Genomic DNA, 8701 nt, shown 5'->3' on the forward strand with positions numbered 1-8701 from the left:
AAGGGCCTATTCGAACTGTTCTGCAATGATTGTTATCCATCAAATTGAGGCTCGCATTGAAATTAAACCTGGGCTAACATGTTTGGTAGAGGGGACAATGTTTCTTGTTCTGTCTTTAAGGGGAATGGTTTTTACTGGACCCTCAATATAATTAAAACCTTACCAATGCCAAAAGCTAATTATTCGTGGGTCTCTTTGGGAAGACTCATTATAATGGGGTTCCAAATACACACCTTGGAAGGAGTGCTCAGCCCCTCTGCAGGTCCTGCTCAGTGGGTGCCTGGGTGGCATCGCATTCACACAATTGGCTGGGAAGCCACGATATTTTTCATTTCCAGAGTTCTGCCTTTAGAGAGGACACTAACTACTAACAGTTTCCTAACCACCCACTCACTTACACTTTCAGTGCTCACTTTAAGGAAAAGCCATTGAAATAGAAGCTTTAATAATCTCTTCCTGCGATATCTTTGTAGGGGAGGCCAGAGGGCTCTGTTGAATTTAACATGAATTTAAACTGTTACTCATGAATTGAAGTTAGCAGCAAGTTAGAGTTGCAGAATTTGAGTGGCACGGATATTTTATAGCAAATGGATTCCCCAACGCCGTGTTCCTGTACAAAAGGACTCAGATCAAAGTGACAGTTTTTGTGTCTCCAGAGTGGACACCCGATTCCGATAAAGCCTGTGTTCTGTACATGCTCGGTAAAGGTTTGCTTTCTTAGGAAGCACCCTGAGTTTGGGGTGAGATGGCGGGCACCTTTGCACACGTTGGAAGGCTGTAATATTGTCCCATCAGGGCACATGTTATAGACAAGCCCCACTTCCCCCCCTTTCAGATTCTGGCATCTTTCACCAAGAAGTCCACGCATGTAGTGGCCGCTTCAACAGCCCCTGATGTGGTCCCACACCAGGTGGTTCACCAGCCCCCGCCCCCCTATGCCAAGTCCCCACAGGCTGGCCCTAGGAATCCAGGTCCCTGAGGGTAAGGAAAGGCCCTCCCAGAACTTTTGAAGTCAACTCCCTTCAGGATGCAATGGCACGGTTTGTTTTTTAAATTATTTATTCTCGGCAGATGAGCAAGAAATGCTTAGTGAACACGATGGTGTCATTTTCACTCTTTGGGACTTTGAAAAGCCCATTTAAAATCATCCTGCCTTCAGGATTGAGAGTTTAAGAGTTTCTCCCTCTCACTTGCACATAGAAATTAGGCCAGTCATCCACATTTAACTACCAGGAACATACCTGTTTAGGGAGAAAAGAAACATTGCTTTTCTAAGTATAGAACTGTGATGGTAATTATTAAAAATACTCCGTGAGTTTAATTTGAGAGAGGTACTTCTCAACATTGCTTTGTAGTTCTGGGTACTGGTTTGCACTTCACTGCTTCTCTTGAAAGTTTCTGTGCCTGCGCATCTTGCAAACTACTAGACTACTGGGCCAACTGCAGGCCCCTGTTAGCATTTAATTAGCATGCGCAAAGAAAGACACAGGGACGAGCTGCCTATATAAACTGAGAAACTAAGACATTAAAACAGTTTTCAAACTTTAATATTTCCTTTCGCCTTTATTATATTTTATCTTTCTGGTTCCACATGAAATACTGGTAAGAATCATCCACATACATACCTTGGAAATACTGGTCTTCTGGCAAAAAAAAAAAAAAAGGGGGGGGTGGTGGTGGTAAATATTTCAGTTATTAAACACACTGCATATAGCCGGCTGTGCTAAAAGACACATACAACCTTTTCATGGAAAATATAGAGATCCTAACTCAATGTGGACTTCTCTTTCACTGATAACTAAAAACTATCAATGAATCTTCAAACTAAAGTCCTGGAAGTCACATCACCTAACTCAGTGGTCGGCAAACTCATCAGTCAACAGAGCCAAATATCAACAGTACAACGATTAAAATTTCTTTTGAGAGCCAAATTTTTTAAACTTAAACTTTTAACGCCACTTCTTCAAAATAGACTCGCTCAGGCTGTGGTATTTTGTGGAAGAGCCACACTCAAGGGGCCAAAGAGCCGCATGTGGCTTGTGAGCCGCAGTTTGCCAACCACGGACCTAACTGATTTTCAAAGAGTTGATACGGGATACAGTGACTTGGAAAACTAAATATTCTCACAAAGAGCACAGATAGGTTTGGTACTTCTCATCCACCAACAGGTTAAGACTTCATTGTACCAGAGGAGCACGTTACCTCATCTACATCTGCAAACCCTTCTCCATCGCTTCTTCCACCTGCTTTTGTCCGTTTCCCCCCCTGCTTCTCGCTTTACACAGAACTTCAACTCCCGTGAAGGGCTGCTTCTGCAGTCTCCCTCATTGTTACTGGACTACTTTGCACCGATGCCCCTTATGTTCCGAGAGAGAGAGTTGTTCTGTTACAGAAACACCATTTTCTCTTTCAAAAAACCTGACAATATTTAAATTCTAATTTGGAACCAATCTTCCTGGTAATATTTGAAGAAAATGCTTTTAAAACCATTTTTTCTAGTATTTTTTATTAGTTCCTTCTAACCTGTACTAGAGAAGATGACTTCCATTAGGCATTAGCTTCCTTCCTATTCCATTTGCCACTGTTTTCCTCAGATAAATTGTGAGGTCCAATTTGCAGCAGCCGCCCTTACAGACCTGCCTTTCTGCTTTCATCCTCTCCTCAGCTGAAAAGGGAAGGCCTTTCCGGGGGACAACTCCTGCGCTCCCTTCCGGCCGGATGCCTCCCGACTAACATTGGTGGTCGCTTCTCAGAAACATCTCTCCTTGTACCCGGTTCCCCACACAGCACTACCCTCCTGGTGGCTTCTGCCCGTTGACTCTGTACTTCCTGTCTACAAAACAGCCTTCCTTCTAGAGTTCACCCTCTTCTCAAGACACTCAGCACTCCTGGCTTCCACAGAAAACTTCTTCAATGGATGTCAGGAATCTCGCAGCCTCCAGACCTTCCTTGTCCCTGGGAACCAGCTGGAGTCGGAGTTTGAAGATCCTGTGCAAATACATCACTCAACGATGATTAAATGTTGATATTTTGGTTTCTTAATCTGCTATGTCACAGATTTAGAATCAGCATAGGCTCCAGTGAAAAAGAGCGCCGGTTTTGGCCAGGAGATTTGGGGTGTAGTTCCTCAGCTACAGCCAGCGATGAGGCCGAGTCAGACCCTGGATACCCTGGGTCAGCTTCCACACTCCACACAGGAGGAGTTTGGGCTCAAAGGTTTCTGTGCTAGTCGTCCCTTCTCAGAATGAGGGGTCTATGAAAAGTGACCACAGTTGGGAGGGGTTTTAGGGCTTAAATGAGATAACCTGCTTATTGGAAAAATATAAAAACGGCTTCACATGCACACATTCCTAAAAGAAGTACAAATAACGATAATTTGCTTTCTTCAATAGAACATGTTCTTTGAATTATTTGTCATATCCAGAAGACAGATTTGAGCAGCCTTACCCATATTCTCCTGGCTCTGTTACCCATTATGGTTCAAGTCACCTACTAGTAATTGTGACATCTATCACACACCCAACCCCAGCATTTTTTTTTTTTTTTTTTTTTTTTTTACAGAGAGGAAGAGAGAGGGATAGAGAGCTAGAAACATCGATAAGAGAGAAACATCGATCAGCTGCCTCCTGCACACCCCCCACTGGGGATGTGCCCGCAACCAAGGTACATGCCCTTGACCGGAATCGAACTCGGGACCTTTGAGTCCGCAGGCCGACGCTCTATCCACTGAGCCAAACCGGTCTCGGCCAACGCCAGCATTTTATTGGAGCAGGTTTACAAGGCATTTTCATATGGATTCACTTGTTTGCTCTTCATCACATCTTCGCTCTGCCACAGGCAGGACAAGTACTACTTCCCACATCGTACAGATGAGTAAACAGAGGCCTAGAGAAGGACCTGCCAATTGAACTCCTCCTTCATCAAGATGACTCCCAGGGACAAAGATCTGGAGGCTGTGAGATTTCTAATGTTCACTAAGTTTTTTGGTAGCTAGGAAAGACTCCAGCTGGGAGTCTTGAGAAGAGTATGAACCCCTCAAGAAGGGGAGGATGGTTTGCGACAGCAAGTCCAGAGTCAACATGCAGAGATCACCAGGAGGGAATGCTATGCCGGGATCTGGATACCACTTTGCCTCAACCCTATCCGAGAGTCATGAAATAACAATTCTACTTCTGACACAAAGAACTCCAACCCTGCCTGTTCTTGGTTTGTTAGAATCACATTTTAACCCACAGAATTAATAACCCTCAACCACTACAACAACAACAACAAAATAAAACTCATCACACCCTCCAGCCTCTTACTCATTTCCAATATGGTTCATAAAACTGTCATCTCTCTCTGTAGTCTCTAGAACAGTAGCTGATACAGTAGTATTTGGTAAATATGGAATTATATTTATTCAAATGAAAATATGAATAAATTAAGAAATGCTAACAAGTTTACAACAGCTTCATAAAATCAAGGGGATTAATCTTTTCTGCTAAGATTTTCCCCTCATTACCTTTTCACTAACTCTGCATGTGGGTATACACGTATAAGTAACTATTCACATACACTGTTCAAGCAGTATTTAGGAACCTTCATAACTAGAGGGGTCACTGTGAGTGATATAATATTGTACTTACAACTACTTTTCAGCATTTCTAAAACATGCCACTTGGAGTTAACATAGTTAAAAGGACTAAATGGGCACTCACGAAGTACTTACTGTTAAGAGTTAATCCACGCAGCCTCACTATTGGGGAATAACCTTGCAGAGAAACAAATTATTGCCATAATTCCACCACCCCCTACTTCTTTATGAAGGTTTTCTCTTCCTACTTACTTTAAGAAATAAAAGTCTCAGTTATATCATATTTAAATATGCAGCGGCACTTGATAATTACAGGTTAAAACAAAAAGATTTTCCTATTCAAATTTTCAAATGATGACTTGAATGGTTCAAATGACCATTTATTACTTTTATCACTTTCATGTCCTCTTGGTCATGAAATACAGAAATATGCCAATAATCAAACATGCTCTGAATATCATCAACCAATATTAATTTCCAGGAAAATTTGGCAAAATGATGACAGGAAAAATAAATTTTTTTCAAAAGTATTATTCTAATGCCAGCTTTTTTTATGTTTCAAAATCAAGCAAGTTTATATGATTGGCTAGAGTAAATTCTATTTTCTGCTATACATATTCTCATGTCTATACTATCTAGAACTGTATACCTTTACATCACCTATATGAGTAAAGAGTTAATTTAAGAGAAGTATGGCAATTTGGGGAATGCAAATTATATATTTAAACCATTTTTTTGGCTCTAGCTATAAAAATTATACTTTGAGAATTTAAAAAATATCAAAGCTTTAAATGTGTATAGATGCCCAGAAAATGCCTTTACAGTCAGGCTATGAGGTGTCATTAGAAAATAAATGTGGACAGAGAGCACAGTTTAAATATAAACATAGCATACAATTAAAAATGAATCAGCTCTTTCCACTGTGAATTTGTATTGGTTTTCTGAAGGAGAGGTAACACTCAGGTAAGACGGTACAGGCTTTATCTTTTCCTTTAGTCACCAGTGTAGAGCTATTTTTTAAAAGACCTGTGGCCAGAATAAACAAACAAAACTATCCAACTGCCCAATAATACTAGTCCCTTGCTTTAAAATTTTTTAATTTAAAACATTTTATATTTAAAAGTTCGGAAATGCACAGAGTGACGTCAAGTTGCAAGAAACTAAAACAAGTATCTCAGATAAACACCAACACCAATTAGATACACTTGTGTAACCAGTCAGTTGTTTTTCTAAACATGCTTTAAATGTTGAACAAAAGATTTAATCTTGCTAAGTAATATTTGTTTCAAAACTGTTGTCTCAGAGAAGTCTTGTTTGAGTTTTAGGAAACTCCTTAAATGGGCAATTATCAGAGAAACTGGGTTTTAAAGAGAAAAATAATAGTGTGAATGAGCTATACGTAACTTCCCTTTTTAAAAACAGAAGTTGAATCTGTATCACCAAATTTAGAAAGGAGAGTGGATGGCAGCAAACACCAGAGAATACCATCTATAGCATAGACGCCCACTGCCATTCTGTTCTGTTACAAATAAATATACACTCTACGATCCTGTGTTTGCTCAAACAATGCGTGTATTTAATCATCCCTAAAGATTATTCTTTTAAAAGCAAACATACATGTGAAAGAGTCACATCAAATAAAAAATCCTCACTTAAAAAGTACCAGATTCTCTTCTTTTACCACTGCGATTCAATTCACAGTCCACACTGGGGCTGCAGATAAATAGCTTTTGTGGGAATAATATTGATAATTTCAACACCATTTATATTTCCTTTTAACTTTCTTTAAGAAATTAAAACCCAAATACAAAAAGACAGAAATTTTTTTTAATGATCAGATATTCCTTTTCAATCCATTTTTATTTATTACCACTTTAGAACTGTTAGACACCAGGCTTTTAGTTTTAGTGAAAAAAGTTAACAGCTATAAAAATAAAGACTCCAGAATTACTATTTTCACGTTACAGCCAAAAATGAAAAGTGAGAAAATAGAAACCTTCCTTTCTAAAAGTTCATGAGGTAAAAAGATCAGAAATAATGGGGATTCATACCAATTTTGAACAAAAATACTGAGTACTATACAGATACCAATTCTCCCCCAAATTCATCAATAAATTAAATGCAATTCAGCCGAAACCGGTTTGGCTCAGTGGATAGAGCGTCGGCCTGCGGACTGAAAGGTCCCAGGTTCGATTCCGGTCAAGGGCATGTACCTTGGTTGCGGGCACATCCCCAGTAGGGGTTGTGCAAGAGGCAGCTGATCGATGTTTCTCTATCATCGATGTTTCTAACTCTCTATCCCTCTTTCTTCCTCTCTGTGAAAAATCAATAAAATAAAATAAAATAAAATAAAATTAAAAAAAGCTTATAAAAAAATAAATAAATAAATGCAATTCCAATTTAAATATCAATTTTTTCATGGTGTCTGGTAAAGCAAATCCAGAAATTCATCTTGAATAGCAAAAAAATTCATCTATAAGTTTTTTACTCATATAGCTGTAATAAGTTTAAAAAACAATATGGGGGATATGTCCTATCAGATATCAAGGCTTATTATGCAGCTCCAGTAATTAAAACAGAGTGATGTTGGCATAGGGATAAATACATAGATCAACAGAACAGAACTGAGAGTGTAGAAACAGACCTGCACATATATGGAACTGTGAAATAACACAGTGGGGAGATCACAGATCAGTAGGAAAGAACACACTGATGATTCAATCAACGGCTAAGGGTCATCTGGTTACCTGGATGAAAAATAAAATTAGTTACCTAATATTTTTCCAAAAGGCACATTTCAGGTGGACTGGAATCCACATATGTAAAAACAAATCTTTAAAACTTTTGAGAGAGAATATAGGAAAACGTGTTTGTGGCCTCGGGATAAGTAATGTGTGATGATTGTTTGTCTCCTAAGATTCATTCCCTACCTGCCTCTCCTTCACCCTGTGCCTTGAAATGCTGACTCCTCCTTTGCCAGCCAGCTCCCAAATGGCTCCAGCAAATGGAAAGCACAGGAAGAGATCCGTGGTTCAGAAGGAAAGAGGCTGGGGTGTTTCTTCCGTGCTCCTTCCTGCGTGGGCCTTGTAGAGCAGTAGCCTCCTCCAGGGCGCCAACTCTCACGGATGCTAGCAACACCATTTCTCTCCTTTCCCCTTTAGTCCAAGGATAGTAACAGTTTCCTACTGTTGTTGGGTTTCCAAGCCTCAACTTTTGTCACATCTCTGTAAAAAGTCCCTTCATGAAAGTCTCTTTAGGTGAATCATTTAGTGGAATTCTGTTTCCTGCCCAGACTTTGATTATTAAGAAACAACACACCCAATGCATAAACTATAAAGAAAAGGGTTTAAAAAAAGATCAATAACCTTGATTCATTAAAAATTAAACATAATATATGCCGAAACCGGTTTGGCTCAGTGGATAGAGCGTCGGCCTGCGGACTCAAGGGTCCCAGGTTCGATTCCGGTCAGGGGCATGTGCCTTGGTTGCGGGCACATCCCCAGTGGGGGGTGTGCAAGAGGCAGCTGATCGATATTTCTCTCTCATCGATGTTTCTAACTCTCTATCCCTCTCTCTTCCTCTCTGTAAAAAATCAATAAAATATATTAAAAAAAATTAAACATAATATAATGTAGGGTGTCTCCCCCAAAACGTATACACACACTTTGAATCATTAAAAGGGCAATGTTTATTAAAATACATTTCATTTTCAAAACTGGGCTATCGGTTGTTAAAATGTATATACATTTTTGCGGGGACATCTGTATAAGGCCATATCAAATGCTATGTGTGATTCATGTAACCAACAAGATTAATAGTATTCAAAATTAATAAAGAACTCCTCTAAATCAATTTTTAAAAAGCCAAATAAAACTAACAGAAAACTGGGTAAAAGAGGAAACTCAAATGTCCAACAAACATGTGAAAAGATACTTAACTTCATCAATGATAAGAGAAATGAAAACTATAAGGAGATAGGTCACAGCTATCAGAGTGACCACTTTCGAGATAATCTGGTACTCTCTAGGAAATTTGGAGATGCATTTACCCTGCGTACGTACATGCAGTCTTTCTCAACTGGGGTCCATGAGAAAATAAGCCCTAGAGAAAATGATTCGAGTGACT

This window comes from Eptesicus fuscus, chromosome 16 (assembly GCF_027574615.1).
Source record: "Eptesicus fuscus isolate TK198812 chromosome 16, DD_ASM_mEF_20220401, whole genome shotgun sequence".
NCBI lineage: Eukaryota > Metazoa > Chordata > Mammalia > Chiroptera > Vespertilionidae > Eptesicus > Eptesicus fuscus.